Here is a 16,934-nt window from a genome sequence, read left to right on the forward strand (position 1 = left end):
ACATGCACCAGTGCGGATACTTTCGAATGGCAGTGTTCTTGTTTGCCCACGTCCCTGCGTCCTAGACTACACCTTCATTGCTCAATTAGGGTGGTATACTTCTGTAAAATCTCGGTGTAACACACAACAAATGTTTTTACTTTATTTACGAATAAACATGATTTGTCTTTGGCCCTTGTCAAATCAACGTGCTTCCCCGGGACGCAACCTTTTCGACAAAAAATTGTCATTATTACCCGATTACTTTTATTTTTAACAAAGATTTACCGCACTCCAAACTTTTCGTCAGGCAGATGCGCCATTGTTGTTTTGGTCTCGCGGTTCGAGTTTTCGTCTGCACGCCGATCTCGGCAAACGAGGTCTCGTTGCTTCGATATTACGTCATTGTTGAGGTTGTTGTCGTCGAGGGAAGGTGAAAATCAACACAAAATTGGTAATTTATTCGGTCTCGGTAATAAGTCGAAACATAATGCAGAAAGTGGGAAGCACGGCGGCACAGTGGTTAGCGCTTGTGCGGCACAGTTCATGTTATAGGAACCTCCTGCGTGGGTTCAAATCCAGCTCCAGACTTCCTGTGCGGAGTTTGTATGTTCTCCCCGTGCTTGCGTCGGTTTCTTCCAGGCACTCTGGTTTCCTCCCACATTCCAAAAACATGCATTTCAGGTGAATTGGCCGGTCCAAATTGTCCCTAGGTGTAAATGAGCGAGTGAGTTGTCTGTCCCCGTGTGCCCTGCGATTGGCTGGCAACCAGTTCAGGGTGTCCCCTCCCCACTGCCCGGAGATGGCTGGGATGGGCTCCAGCCCCCTCTACGACCCTAATGAGGATAAGTGGTACGGCTAATGAGATGAGATAATGCAGAAAGTGATAACGACGGCAATAATTCTGGCACGATAAAACTGCGGAGAAATTCTTCGGAAGAAAACACGAGAGGCTAGGAAAACACGTGTGTTGAAGCGAACGACTCGACGAAAGAAAATAAACAAAATAATACTCCTAAGCAAGATAAGGACTTTTCTGCCAAAATGGACTTAATTTTATTCCTGGTTACGCTATGAGGAGGATGATAATGGATTGGACCTTGAGAAGGCATTACAACTGTGGCGTGACAGCAAAGCACGAAGAATATATGAAAAAATCTGAAGTGATAACTGCTTTGTCTTACCAATTAACTGTGATGATTAAAACTGCATAAATATATGGACTAATATTTCAGCAATACTATTTTGTATAATTTACAATATTGTGAACTGAAAAATCTAAAGCGATAACTGCTTTGTATTACCAATTGACTGTGATGATTAAAACTGAATGAAAATATAGATTAATATAATTATTTCAGCAATATTATTTTGCACAATGTACAATATTGTTGTGAACTGAAAAATCTTGAAGCGATAACTGATTTGTATTACCAATAAACTGTGATGATTAAAACTGAATGAATATATAGATTTATATTACATACTTGTCGCCGATTTAAAATTTCAACCTCGATAACACAAAATTTTGGGGACCTATAGATCTCTGTTGGGACCCATAGATTTTTGAGCATGCGAGTCCCCGGGACCCATCACTTTTCAGAGGTAAAATGAACACTGTTTAATGGTACTTGTTATTCCTAATTAATATGATTTTAAATGCATATATGTGATATTTACAAGCGCAGGACGAGATAGATGAACGTCTAGACGCAAGAGCGGCATTCACTGTATTGAATCAACATGGCGGCGCATGGATGCATGCTTGCGGCTAGTTGCTCTCCAGCTAATCTTCTATTTATTGCCGTTCTCTTGTCTTTTTTGCTTTCACTTTTGGACACATGTGTGGCCAAAAACACTTACAGTAGGGACGAACTTATTCGGTTGGGTGGGCGTCTAAATTTCGACTTTTCGGGCACTTTTTATACCGCCTATGATATACCGAGCGAACTTCAAAGAGATCAGGCATCCTTGTGGACCGCTATTCCTCTTAATAAACGACGACAGCTGCGCCGTAAGGACAGAAAACAGAAGCGTGGTTGCCGTGCAGGTAGATGTGTGAAGCGTGCGAAGTCTAAGCAGCAAGATGAACGCGAGGATGTAACTAATTCCACCATTCATTCCTCGCCGGACAACCGAAGCTTTACACTCAGCGCGCACGAAAAGCAACAACCGCGGCATCTTTTGAAGATCTCGACAAAGACTACAAAGAGCTCAGCTAAGTCAAATGATTCAGCAAAGCTAAAATTTGGTCTGTTAAATATTAGATCGCTTGCTCCAAAAGCTTTACTTGTTGATAACATTATTCGTGATTATAAACTTAACTGTATGGGTCTTTGTGAAACCTGGTTACGCCCGGATGATTATTTAGCGCTAAATTATGCTTCTCCCCCAGACTACGAGAGTAGCCATGTAGCACGCACGTCAAAAAAGGGTGGCGGTGTCGCGCTCATTTCTGAAAAAACGCTCAAATTTAATCCTCGTACCACTAATAATTACAAGGCGTTTGAGGCTCTTGTGATGCGGTCCTCTCCATTGTCAATTTATGTAATAACTATCTATCGCACACCTGGGCCGTACACAACTTTCTTAGACGAATTTGCTGAACTTTTGTCTGAACTAGTAACCTATGCAGACAAAATTATAATTATGGGGGACTTTAACATTCATATGAACTCCCCACTCAGTTCACTTACTATTGCGTTTAATTCTCTAATTGATGCATTTGGTTTTAATCAACTGGTTGATTTGCCAACCCATGAAGATGGGATCACGCTAGACTTGATTCTGACTCGAGGAGTTTTAACCTCAAACATCATGGTGTTACCGTGTACTACCGTTATCTCGGATCATTATTTAGTTACATTTGAGGTGCTAGCTAAAAGTAGTGTTAAAAAAGCTGAAGGATTTTGCGGACGCAATATAAGCACTGGCACAGTTTCTGAGCTCTTTGAACTACTTCCTGGACGCAATATAAGCACTGGCACAGTTTCTGAGCTCTTTGAACTACTTCCTGGACGCAATATAAGCACTGGCACAGTTTCTGAGCTCTTTGAACTACTTCCTGGAGCAGTTGCGTCCTTTCTTTCATACAATGGCCCGATAGACTCACTCATAAATGATTTCAATACCACCCTGACTAGTGTCCTGGATTCAATAGCGCCCATGAAGCTAAAATCACGTCCTAAAAGACGCACGTCTTGGTTTACTGATGAAACTAGAACCCTTCAACAAGAATGCAGGAAATTGGAAAGAAAATGGCGCACTACCAAGCTTGAGGTTTTCCATTAAACATGGTGTGACAGCTTGTTAAAGTATAAAGCGGCCCTTGCCTCTGCAAAATCGGCCTATCTTTCGAAGGTGATTGCGTCTCAAAAGAACAATCCCAAAGCACTTTTTGAAACTGTAGCATCGCTTACAAGGCAACAGACTACTGCAGATAGTTCGACGCACTCTGCTCATGACTTAATGGTCTTCTTTACTAAGAAGATTCAATGCATACAGGAAGAAATTGCTAAAGAAATTATTAATACCACACATACTAAAGGGCTGAAATCTACAGATGCACGACAGGGTGGCTGTCCTGGGAAATTGTCCCGTTTTAGTGAACTGTCACTTGATGATCTCAAACAGGGGGTGAATGCGGCCGAACCGACAACTTGCCAGTTCGACCCGCTCCCAGGTTCACTTATTAAAAGTCTTTTTGGCGTCCTTGGACCTTCAGTTCTAAATATTATAAACATATCACTCTCCTCAAGTGTAGTTCCAGCAGCTTTTAAGTCCGCCGTTATTAAACCCACACTGAAAAGACCCAACCTTGATCCAGAAATCTTAAGTAATTATAGACCTGTGTCAAACCTACCTTTCCTCTCTAAAGTACTTGAAAAAGTAGTGGCACAGCAGCTAAATGTTTTCATATCCGAGAATAACCTTTTTGAATCCATGCATTCAGGATTCAGGGCTAACCACTCTACTGAGACAGCTCTGATCAAGGTAACAAATGATCTCCTACTGGCAATGGATTCTGGCGCTTCATCACTCTTGCTGCTGCTGGATCTTAGTGCTGCTTTTGACACAGTGCGCCACAATTTCCTACTAGAACGGTTGGAAAAATGGATTGGTCTCTCAGGAACCGTCCTCTCGTGGTTCAGATCCTACCTCTCAGATAGGACGCACTGTGTTAAATATGGTGAAATGACATCTGAGCCCTTTAATGTTACCTGCGGTGTTCCGCAGGGTTCAGTGCTTGGCCCCCTTCTTTTCAGTATTTACATGCTTCCATTAGGTGATATTATTCGCAAGTACAATATCAGCTTCCACTGCTACGCAGACGACACTCAACTATATCTTCCGTTGGAGGAATCTCACACACTAAACTGTGGAAATTTGGAGGCCTGCCTCATTGAGATAAAAGAGTGGATGTCACTCAATTTCTTGCGTCTTAACTCTGAAAAGACCGAAATGTTAGTCATTGGTCCATCTAAATGCCGTGATATATTCTCAAAAACTGCTGTGAACATTGACAAATGTCACATCACACAGAGTGACTCAGTTAAAAATTTAGGTGTCATATTTGACCCTGATCTATCCTTTGAAATGCATGTAAAGAAAACTACTTGAACCGCTTTCTTCCATCTTCGTAACATTGCTAAAATCCGTTCAATACTGTCTCAGTCTGATGCGGAAATTATAATTCATGCGTTTGTCACCTCCCGTCTCGATTACTGTAATGCACTACTTTCTGGTCTCCCGAAGTCTAGAATCAAGTCACTTCAGCTGGTACAAAATGCCGCAGCGAGGCTTTTAACTAGGACAAAAAAGTACGATCACATAACACCGATTTTGGCTAACCTGCATTGGCTCCCAGTTAGCCATAGATGTGATTTCAAGGTTCTCTTAGTATTGTACAAAATCATACATGGACTTGCTCCCTCTTATCTTTCAGATCTGATTTGCCCCTACGTCCCGGTCCGAAGCCTACGATCTGAGAGTGCCGGTCTTCTGGTGATCCCAAGAGCAAAGAAGTGTTCTGCTGGTTCGAGAGCGTTCTCCATCCGGGCACCGGTACTGTGGAATGCTCTTCCCCCTGAGATCCGATCTGCAACCTCAGTGGAAATGTTTAAATCTAAACTTAAAACTCACTTCTACTCCATAGCATATGAATAACCTACTCTTCTCGTCGGCTGAAAAAATAGTCTGTGTAATATAGTGTAATAATCTGTGAAGCCCTTTGAGACTCTTCGTGATTTAGGGCTATACAAATAAAAATGACTTGACTTGACTATTGATGCCAACACGCTGTAGACATTATCTGCCCGTTGCGCTTTCAAAAACGCAATGAGATTTTGACAGAGTCTGGACACTTGGCAGGTTAGCGGCAGGCAGAACTCTGGCAAAACTATTGTGAGTTTTCCTGTTGTTGATATTTTTCAATTGATCACTGTTTGAAGAAACCAGATAGACTGCAGGTCATCACACAACAAAACTTCCCAATAATGCAGACCTTACCCATGTCCTTTCAAGCCATGTTTTTAAATTACCATATTAATCGTTGCTAAATACAGCTTAGACTCCTTAGAGGGTTATATTTTGCGGTGCACTTCTTTCTGCAGGTTTTGTGCAGTAAGCACCCAGTGGTGCTGTCAGCTAGCATCTGAGGCAAGAAGCTCTCACATGTGAAAAGGCGGATTTTCATTGTAAAATCCAATATAAATGTTAAAATAAATAAAAAAATATAATTTAAAAAGGTAAAAAATATCAAACCAACATTAAATTTGCGTTCATTTTCTTTTATTGACCAATGAGGGAGCAAATTTCTTAATGTGTGACTTCATAACTACAAATTATGCTATTTTCTTAAGTACAGTACAGTACCATTGAAACTTTATATATCATTAACTGTTAAGGAAGAGTGGTTCAAACTTCATTTATTTTTAGAATTGCAAATTTCTTTTTAAGTGGATTTCCAAATCTTAAGGCAGAATTAGGCTCTTAAGTTTAAAGAAGAAAAACAATGTATCAGCTTTTTATTTATTAATTTATTCAAGTGTTGGTTTGTTTCCTTTATTTTTTACGCTGATCATTCAATTTCTGCTTCAGTTCCTTTGGGAAAGATTTTAAAATGACAACAAATCCATATTTCTTTTAAATATTCGGAGTCTCTATTATGGCTTACCGCCACCCATCAAAGTTTCAATGTACGATTACAAATTTATCAATATTAAGAATGTTTTGGTTTATTAAAAAGGGGGCAGTGCAATTTAACAAAAAACAAAATACATTGTTTAAAGAAAACCACAAGGCTATTTAGCTCCAGCAAGGCACGACTACATTGCGAAGTGCTGTAAGCAAGTACAACTAATATAATCCCTCGAGATCTTATTATTAAGGCACGGTCACACAGCCTTTTACGGGCGTATCGAGGCTGAATCACGGCCAGAAATTTCTGCCCGTGAAGCAGACGCTGTTGGACGCTTTTGAGACCACGATACAGACGAGATACAGCCGTGCTTTACACGCGGTAAGAAATTCACACGCGGTTGGCCGCGCGAAAAAGTTTTGCGCTGCTCAAAACTTTAGACCACAGGAAACCGCGGGCGGCACAGCGATGCCGCCGCGGTTACCAGCGATAAGGACGCGGAACAGTCGCCGGAAGGACGCGGAACAGTCGCTGGCCAATATTGCACATTTTCCACCGCGGGCAACCACGGGCAAAAAAAAAAAATCGCAAAATTTTACCCGCGATACAGACGCAGGCACAACTATTATAATCCGCCCAGATATTATTATTATTAGTTGTGATTGCTTCAGCAAGGCACAACTACATTGCCAAGTGCTGAAGGCACAGGGCAATGCCTGCGAAGCAATATTGTAACGACTTCATATTTACAAGCGAAGCAGGCACAACTATTATAATCCCCCGTTTTCTTCTTATTACTAGTTGTGATTGCTTCAGCAAGGCACAATTACATTGCCAAGTGCTGTAAGTGCGAAGCAGGCACAACTATTATCATCCCCCGAGATTTTATTCAATAAGTAGTTGTGATTGCTTCAGGCACAACTATTATAATCCCCCGAGATCTCTTTATTATTATATCTATCTTCTCCCGCCGAATTTTGACGGGCCTCTCCTCCCAGAGCTTTTGGAGTAGCCCAACGATTCATATACCAAAAATTTCGGCCGAATCAGGACTCTCCTGCGACAATACAGATTTTCGATACGAGTCTCCGGGGCCCCTTGCGGAATAATGGGTTTTGAGAATCTCCTATCCGGAATACATGGGCCCATTCATTTCTATGGGTAGTCATGGAAACGAGGGCCTTTTCAGAGGTTAGTAGGGACTAAAGAGGGACTGTCCAGGGTGGCTTGAGGGGGCCCGACCCACATTACCTTTAACCATGGGTAAATGGTGAATTCCAAAGAGTGGATGCTAGCGAGAGGATGCTAACAGCTATGTGCGCCGCTAGCAAGGTGTTGGGCTGGCGTAGCCGGCCCAAGTATTAGCGATGAGATGTTGAAGATATGCTTACTCATGCTAGCTCTAGAAACTATTGGTGACGAGTTGGGCTGGCACAGCCAGACCAAGTATTAGCTCAAGCTAGCTGTGAACACTGTCCGCAATGGGCAAGTATTAGCGCAAACTAGCTGTAAACACTGTGGGCTATGCTAACTTCTTCATGCCTAAAAATTTTGGGAATGGCTATATTGTAACAACTTTATATTTACAAATTATGCTAATGGATTCATGTTAATGAGTTATGCTAATGGGTACATACATACATACATACATAGTAGGGACTAAGCAGGGACTGTCCATGGTGGCTTGAGGGGGCCCGACCCACATTACTTTTAACCATGGGTAAATGGTGAATTCCAAAGAGTGGATGCTAACGAGAGAATGCTAAGCTATGTGCGCCGCGAGCAAATTGTTGGGCTGGCATAGCCAGTTCAAATATTAGTGCAAGCCAGCTGTTGACACTGTTGGTGATTAGCGCAGGTTGATGTTAGCTTACTCATGCTAGCAATAAAAACTGTTGGCGATTAGTTGGGCTGGCTGTGCCAGCCCAAGTTTTAGCGCAAGCTAGCTGCAAACACTGTCGACAATGGGTTGGGCTGGCGCAGAGCAAGCTAGCTGTCGGCAATGCCTACTTCTTCATAGTGAGAAATTTTGGTAATGGCTGTATTTTAACGACTTCATGTTCAGAAATTAAGCTTTATGTTAATAACTTATGCTAATAGATACATGCTAAAAAGTGATGCCAAGGGCTAAATGCTAACTTTTTAATGCTAAACATTTTTGGTAATGGCAATATTTTAACGACTTCATATTTACAAATTATGCTAATGACGTCATGTTAATGAGTTATGTTAATGGGAAACTGCTAAAGAGTGATGCTAACGGCTAAATGCTAACTTCTTCATGCTAAAAAATTTTGGTAATGGCCACATGCTAACAAATTAGCAAAATGATTGGGCTCAATGGATTCCGGATGGGCAAACTCAAATCGAACGCCCCATTCTATTTGAACATGTATATATTAAAAGTTTTTAAAGTGTAATAACAGTGTTATTACTACGTTTTTACCATGAATGTGAATTTTGGCATGTCCTTGTAGTTAACGATTATGGGCCCATCCGAAATGAACTAGCCAGTACCGGGGGGTGTGGGGGGGCGGAGTCCCCCCACAGAACCAAGTAAAAAATGACCGAAACATCTCTCCGAGTTAGAAACTTTCTGCTAACTCATAATGCTAACAACTCAGCGCTAACGGTTCTCTACCAACATCTGCCAAGCTAGATGTAAACACTGTCCGCAATGGGTTGGGCTGGCACAGCCAGCCCAAGTATTAGCGCAAGCTAGCTGTAAACACTGAACCCACAGAACCAAGTAAAAAATGACAGAAAGATCTCTCTGAGCTAAAAACTTTATGCTAACTCATAATGCTAACAACCGGGGTTATATATACATACCGGGATCATCTTCCAGATCAATCACAACTCTTACAATTGCCGCAGGAACTGTCTAGTTAGTTGTGATTGCTTCAGCAAGGCATGACTACATTGCCAAGTGCTGTAAGCACTATATCTATCTTCTTCCCCCGAATTTTAACGGGGAACTCCTCCCAGAGCTTTTTGAGTACCCCATCGATTCATATACCAAAAATTCCGGCCCGACCGTGACTTTTGTGGCTTGTCTTTTGACAGCGATACAAGTCGCCGGAGACCAAAAAAAGTCCCCATCCGGAATAATGGATTTTGAGATTCTCCCATCCAAAATACATGGGCCCATTCATTTCTATGGGTAGTCATGGAAACGAGGGCTTTTCCAGATTGTAGTCTTAGTAAGCAGGGAGTGTCTAGGGTGGCTTACTCATGCTAGCTCTAGAAACTATTGGTGACGAGTTGGGCTGGCACAGCCAGACCAAGTATTAGCTCAAGCTAGCTGTGAACACTGTCCGCAATGGGCAAGTATTAGCGCAAACTAGCTGTAAACACTGTGGGCTATGCTAACTTCTTCATGCCTAAAAATTTTGGGAATGGCTATATTGTAACAACTTTATATTTACAAATTATGCTAATGGATTCATGTTAATGAGTTATGCTAATGGGTACATACATACATACATACATACATAGTAGGGACTAAGCAGGGACTGTCCATGGTGGCTTGAGGGGGCCCGACCCACATTACTTTTAACCATGGGTAAATGGTGAATTCCAAAGAGTGGATGCTAGCGAGAGGATGCTAACAGCTATATGCGCCGCTAACAAGGTGTTGAGCTGGCATAGGCTGCCCAAACATTAGCGCAAGCTAGCTGTAAACACTGTTGGTGATTAGTTGGGCAGGCACAGCCAGCCCAAGTATTTGAGCAAGCTAGCTGTAACACTGTCGGCAATGCTAACTTCTTCATATTAACAAATGTTGGTAACGGCTATATTTTAACGACTTCATATTTACAAATTATGCCAATGGTCTCATGTACCAGCTCAGTAGCCTAGATGGTAGTGTGCCCGCTTTGAGACTGGGAGGTCGCTGGTTCGCGCCTCGGCCGAGACATACCTAATTGGTATAATGGCGGCGCCCTCTGTTGGCTGCGGCTGCATCGACTCGCTACAACGGGTCAGGTTATCGACATTTCGTTCTTACAAAGAATGACAATACAAAGGAAATTATTATTATTATTATTATTATTATGTTGATGAGTTATGTTAATGGGTAACTGCTGAAGAGTGATGCTAATGGCTAAATGCTAACTTCTTCATGCTAAAAAATTTTGGGAATGGCTATATTGTAACAACTTAATATTTACAAATTATGCTAATGGATCATGTCAATGAGTTATGCTAATGGATACATACTAAAAAGTGATGCTATCAGCTAAATGCTAACTCCTTCTTGTTAAAATTTTTTGGTAATGGCTATATTTTAATGACTTCATATTTACAAATTATGCTAATGGGTTCATGTTGATGAGTTATGCTGAAGGGTACATGCTAAAAAGTGATGCTAACGGCTAAATGCTAACTTTTTCATGCTAAAATATTTTGGTAATGGCAATATTGTTACGACGTCATATTTAAAAATTTTGCTATTTGGCTCATGTTGATGAGTTATGCTAATGGATACCTGTTAAAAAGTTATGCTAATTATTTAATGCTAACTTCTTCATGCTAATTTTTTTTGGCAATGGCTATATTTTAACGACTTCATATTTACATAGTATGCTAATGGCTTCATGTTAATGGGTAATGCTAACAAGCGCATGCTGAAAAGTGATGCTAAGGGCTAAATGCTAATATTTTCATGCTAAAAAACTTTGGTAATGGCTATATTTTGACGAATTCGTATTTACAATTTATGCTAATGGCCTCATGTTGATGAGTTATGCTAATGGATACATGCTAAAACAGACCTGGGCACTCCGGTCCTGGAGGGCCGTATGTTCTGCATGATTTTTTAGGTTTCTCTGATCCAATACAGGAGCACTTGCTAGCTTGCTAACAAGGTTATAATTTGTATTACCTGAGTTAAAGAAGAGCAAACTTCAAAATCTGGCAGGACGTATGGCCCTCCAGGACCGGAGTGCCCAGGTCTGTGCTAAAAAGTGATGCTAACGGCTAAATACTTACTGTTTCATGCAAAAAAAAATTGGTAATGGCTATATCTTAACGACTTCATATTTACAAATTATTTTAATGGCCTCGTGTTATTGAGTTATGCTAACAGATACATGCTAAAAAGTGATGCTAAAGGCTAAATGCTAACTGCTACATGCGAAAAAAATATGCTAATGGAGACACATGCTAACGAATTAGTAAAATAATTGGGCTCAATTGATTCTTTTCCAAGTCAAAAAATGGCGGAGCCCCCCCACAGAACCAAGTAAAAATGTACAAATCCAGCTCTCCCAATTAAAAACTTTATGCTTTATCCCTGTATCAACTTCCAGATCAATCACAACTCTTACAATTGCTGCGGGAATTGTCTAGTTTTTATCAGTAGTCCCCCTTCTACCAAAGCCCAAGTTGAAGCGATGTACTGTTTGAGAAAAACACCTTTACACCGCGCATGATAGTAATGCTTGAAGTTGTTACTATTTTTGGACCAAACACTTGTCATGCCTTTTGTTAGTATGTCTGTGAGGCATGTAAAAGCAAGTATGCAATAATGGTGCCCCCTACTGGACGTAATAAAAGCGACACTCTCAAATGAAACCACCTTTGAGAAGGAAGCTGAAATTAGCTGCCAAACAGGTCGAATTAAACGACTATAAACTTTTCCCTGGATAGAAATACAATATTTGTTTTGGCACACACTAAATGCTAGGCTAGCAGAGGACATTATTATGTGTATCAACTGGAGCTTGCACAAAAAGCTGCTGGTTGCCATGGACGCCCACTGGAAGGATGTTTAATGTTTTCCTTTTAAAGGGCGCGTTGCACCAACTTGCTGGTTTAAGTCATAAAAGTAGCAACTAAGTTAAGTTCTTAAGGACGATTTTAAAAGGTTGAACATTTTAGTGAGCTTTAGGGACATTAAATATTTGAGACTTGGAATTCTATTATCAAAAATCAAAGGCCACCAAAACCTTTCCTAACCATAAGAAATTAAATGAGACTACACTTTCGTAACACAGCATTTTTATTTGTATTGGACTGTATTTGTAGAACAGTAAGGCATCCAAGTACCCCCGTTTTTATCCACATCTGGTCCGATGAGTTGATATTCACTACCGTTAAAAAGAATGGGGTAGCTTAGAAATGTCCTTATTTTTAAAGAAAATGCTGTTTTTTTCAATGTCGTTAACATGATAGTAATCAAAATTACATTTCATACATTCTTGATGTGGTAAATGACTATTCTATCTAGTGATGCCCGTCTTTTAATGAAATATATGCATAGATGTGTAGACAGAAAAAAACAAAGAATAATCAAAACGACCAGTAGATCATTGGCTGTCCTCAGCCCAGCTTGGAGGACATTGCAGGCTTGTGATACTGCAGCAGAGCTGTCAATATTATAAGGGGCTCTTTTCACCCAAGCCACAACTTCTTTGACCCATTTTCTTTCTGGTAGGTGTTACAGGTCCTTTAAAACAAGGAGAAACAGGCTTAGAGACAGCTTCTTCCTAAGGGCTATCACCACCCTAAGCAAGCGTGCTAATCTGAATATATATATATAACTTGCAACCTATTTGGAAATTTTTGTTGTTGTTAATTTGATTGCACTACTTTATATATTGCACTATTGCTACAATGCTCTATTCTCTCATTGCACTATTCTCTCATTGCACTATTGTAACTTGGGCCAGTCTCTAAGCACTACGTTGTCTTATTATCTCTATAGACTTTATTACATGTTTAACCTGAAATGCAATGTCTAATCTTGTTGCAGTGTTTCACCATGTTTACAGTATATCAATGACAATTACGACAATTCTGATCTATTTTACAATATCCCTTTATTCCTACGCCTATTTCTACGAGGCCCCCCTTAAAGTAAGAAATCACTTAATCCCAACAAATGTATTAAAAGTTGAACCAATACTATTACTAAAGGTTCCAAAAGAAGGATTTATAAAATGTCATTTTCCTATTGTGTTCAATTGTCGTGCAACCCACCTAGGAAGCAAGGCCACTGGGGCTTTTAAAAAATATAAATCACTCAGACTCCTATTTGTTTACTTGGGAGTCCTAACGCTATTAGCTTAGGAGGGGGCTGCACACTGCATCACATTCAATTAAGAAATTTTGTTGGTCATTATGCCAAGGCATAATAAATTAGGCATATTATTTGACCAGTAGATGTTGCTCTGATAAGAAGCAAAGAACAACTTTTGCAAGCCTTTGGAAACACATGGCATCTTGGTGATGGCGGTATTTTGAAGTCAAGTCGAAGGAGAACGAAGTTGAGTAAAGTTAGTAAAGTCTTCTTCGGCTCGGCTCACTAAAAGGAACCGGCCCTTTCGGGTCCTAAACAGCTCTTCGGGTTGTTTTTGCTTCTTTAATCCCAACATGACTAAATATTATGTAAAATTACGCACAAAATGACTAAAAGGAAGGGGGAATAGAACAAAAAGAAAAAGATACCAAAATGAAAAAGTACTGAAAAGCTGAGAAAAAAATAAACAAAAGGAAGAGAGAATTTAGAAAAAAGACAGAAAAAAAAGAAAAAGAAATGTAGGAAAAAAGGAAATAGAGAACAAAAAGACAAAAGTAACAGCTCGAAAAAATAAACACAATGAGATTTTTTGTAAAAGAATTTTTAAAAAGTAGAAAAAAACAGGCAAAAAAGAAGAAAAAGTTTATGTTGCATTCAAATAATTTCTAATTATATCAAATGAATCTTGTTGCCAACATTGTGCTTCTACCAAAAAATGTAAAAATGTGATTAAGTACAATTCTGTATCTTACAACCGACTAAATAAGCCCCCCAAAATGTTTATATTATGCGACAAAATATATCACGAAATAAAAAGAAATGGATATCTTGTGAAAGAATTGTAAGAACAAACGACATTTGTAGGCCATACAACCTTTGCAATAGTACATTAGTCAATTCCTTCAAATGAGAAAAATAATTTTGCATTGCCGGAAACTCAGCAAAATGTAACTTGATGTCAAGTTTTGGACATGTTTGATAATTAATTATCTTGCTACGCTTGGGATTATGGTTGCTCACTGTTGTTTCAAGCGCTGCTCACCGACTTTGTGTGAACGCTAAGACCCGTGGAAAATTAGAGGGAACATTGCTCGGGAGCCATAAGTTTCCGAGTTCTGGCCTATAGTAATGAAGCGAGGAACTTCAAGTTTACACATTAACAAATGTTTCTTTTGAAAAGTGTTTTTTGAAGTTACCAGCTAAAGTCTACAATGAATTTTGACTGTAACCTGTTAAGAGGACACTGTATCACATCAAACCACTAGACGTCGCTGTATTGTTTCGTGCAAGCTAAAACGAGTGCTATAAAACACAAGCAGGAAAACATGAAAACGTAAAGTGACCAAACAGCACACTTTTTTCTTATGGGGCGGCAGTAGCTCAGGAGGTAGAGCGCTCGTCCTGGGATCAAGGGATCCCAGTTCGAATCCCGGCTTGTCCATGTTACATGTTGAAGTCTCCTTGGGTAAGACACTGACCCCCTAATACCCCCAATAAGCAGGTTAGCGTCTTACATGGCTGCAATACAAGGCCGCTATTGGGAAATGTGAAGCACACTGTAAAGCGCTTAGGGAAGTAATTGACTTGAAAAGCGCTATATAAATGCAGATAATTTCATTTCATGTTTTTGGACAAGGTTTTTGGAGGTACCAGACCTTTCACAATCAAGCCAACAACTGAGCCCCAATCTTCAATTTCCTCTTAGCACTTTGTTTGAGGCCAAAAAATATTCTTCTATGTTCTACAGATTGCCAGGGGTACAAAGCAGGAAGCTTTGTTTTTGCCATGATTGTTCGCTTGGACACGTTCCGGGAATGCAACTTTCACATTCCGAACATTCCCAAGGTGATTGTGGTCGCATTCCTTTCAAACCTGTCAAGTAGCAGGTTAGACATACCAAAAGCAACAAAAAGATGCAAACTCAGATTGAGATGGTTGGTGAACCTAGTCCAAACATAGCCTAGAGTTTAGGTAAAGAGATTCTTTTGGAACAGTGAATTCCTGACAGTAGGTGAGAAACATTATATAATGATTTAAGAAGCAATAACAAAAATCAATGAACAGCACTTTTTAAGATCAGAATTCGAATCGTTTGGATTGTCATAGTAGTGGAAAAGGTTTACAAGGAGATTAGACATAGCACTCCAGGATAAAAATGTAAAAAAATATTTTATATAAAATTATAATATAATGACAACATACTGTAGATATGATGCATTCCTAACTGTCAAATTCAAATTTTCATTCAAAAATTATGTAGAAGTTAAAGGTTCACGAAGTTTATTCAGATTAAATTATGTATAGATGAACTTAAATATGTGCTTAATTTTAACATATATATGCAGTGTTCTCGTTTGCCCGCGTCCCTGCGTCCTAGACGCATCATTCAACACACACATATATATATATATATATATATATATATATAAAAATATATATATACACATACATACATACATACATACATACATTACATATATATATATATATATATATATATATATATATATATATATATATATTATACACATAAATATTATACACATATATATTACACATATATATTATACATATATATATATATATATATATATATATATATATATATTACATACATGGGGGAAGTTGCCGGAGGTCACTCCCGGGCCGCGCAACGGAGTTCGGCAGACGCAGCGTCACAAGGCGCGACGCGAGAAAAGGCGGCGGCGTGATGGGGCTACCCCCGTAACTGGTGGGGAGCCCGCTCGTCCAACGACCCCAGTAGCGCGGCGCGACGACAGGCGGCCGTCCGCGCGCAGCGGGCAAAAGGCGGCGGACGTAACTGTGTCGGTGTCGTGCGTATCGCGCCCGAAAGTAGCGGGTTAGGGGCTCGCTCGCGGGAGCGACCAAACGGCACCCGCGGTGCGCGCAAGTAAAAACCCTGTCGTGAATTTGTCTATGATCGTCCCGGGCAGACGTAAAATCACCCAGCTGTACGACTCTTAGCGGTGGATCACTCGGGTCGTGCGTTGAAGAACGCAGCTAGCTGTGAGAACTAATGTGATTTGCAGCTGCGATTGGCTGGCAACCAGTTCAGGGTGTCCCCTGCCCACTGATGGCTCGGATGGGCTCCAGCCCCCCCGCGACCCTAATAAGGATAAGCGGTGCAGATAATGAGATGAGATTTTATTTTATTTTTTTTATGAAGGGGGCGTTGCTACTTCGCAGATTTTCACTTTTAGGTTTTTTTTAGGGGTTTTGGTATATGTATATATATATATATATATATATATATATATATATATATATATATATATATATATATACATACATATATGCATATTCAAGGTTTTAGAGCAAATAAATATCGGCTCCAAATATTGGTTATTAACATCCTCTTAATGCTAATAATTGGTATCGGTATCTGTCCTGAAAAACCTTTATTGGTCGATCCTCATTATGAATATTTTACTTTGGCCTCGTCATCAAGCTCGGTGCTATGACCACTCGGGAGTGTTTTTTAGCCACGGACTGCTATGTCAACAAGACCCAGCGGCCTACTAAGCAGCGAAGCAGAGTGGCAAGACAGCGGCGTGGCCGCCGGACGAGGAAGCAAGGTTGTCGGGCCGGGCTAACAGCTAGGCTAAAGGCTAAACCCTGCAAAACGCCTCTCCCATCCATTTTCCTCTCCAACGTTCGCTCTCTGGACAATAAACTGGACCATTTAACAACTGGAAGTGGCATCGAACCGCAAGATGACGAACTGCTGCGCTAAAATTCTGACGAAGACATGGTTAATCTTATCTATCCCGG

At 40.3% G+C, this 16,934-nt stretch overlaps 1 protein-coding gene and 1 long non-coding RNA gene across 4 annotated transcripts in view; both read right to left on the minus strand.

Annotated features, from left to right (window-relative positions):
* The window catches only part of rapgef6 (Rap guanine nucleotide exchange factor (GEF) 6), a 169,353-nt gene that overhangs the window by 140,608 nt on the left and 11,811 nt on the right, over positions 1-16,934 (minus strand). The window lies entirely within an intron of this gene.
* LOC148349839 (uncharacterized) lies at positions 12,105-16,067 on the minus strand. The gene is made up of 2 exons (XR_015847343.1): positions 15,758-16,067; positions 12,105-12,569 (listed from the first exon to the last, which is right to left on the minus strand). It is a non-coding gene; the product is annotated as an uncharacterized LOC148349839 (long non-coding RNA).

The sequence above is a fragment of the Urocampus carinirostris genome, chromosome 17 (genome assembly GCF_059441175.1).
Source record: "Urocampus carinirostris isolate Australia breed hairy pipefish chromosome 17, RoL_Ucar_1.0, whole genome shotgun sequence".
In the NCBI taxonomy this organism is placed as follows: Eukaryota; Metazoa; Chordata; class Actinopteri; order Syngnathiformes; family Syngnathidae; genus Urocampus; species Urocampus carinirostris.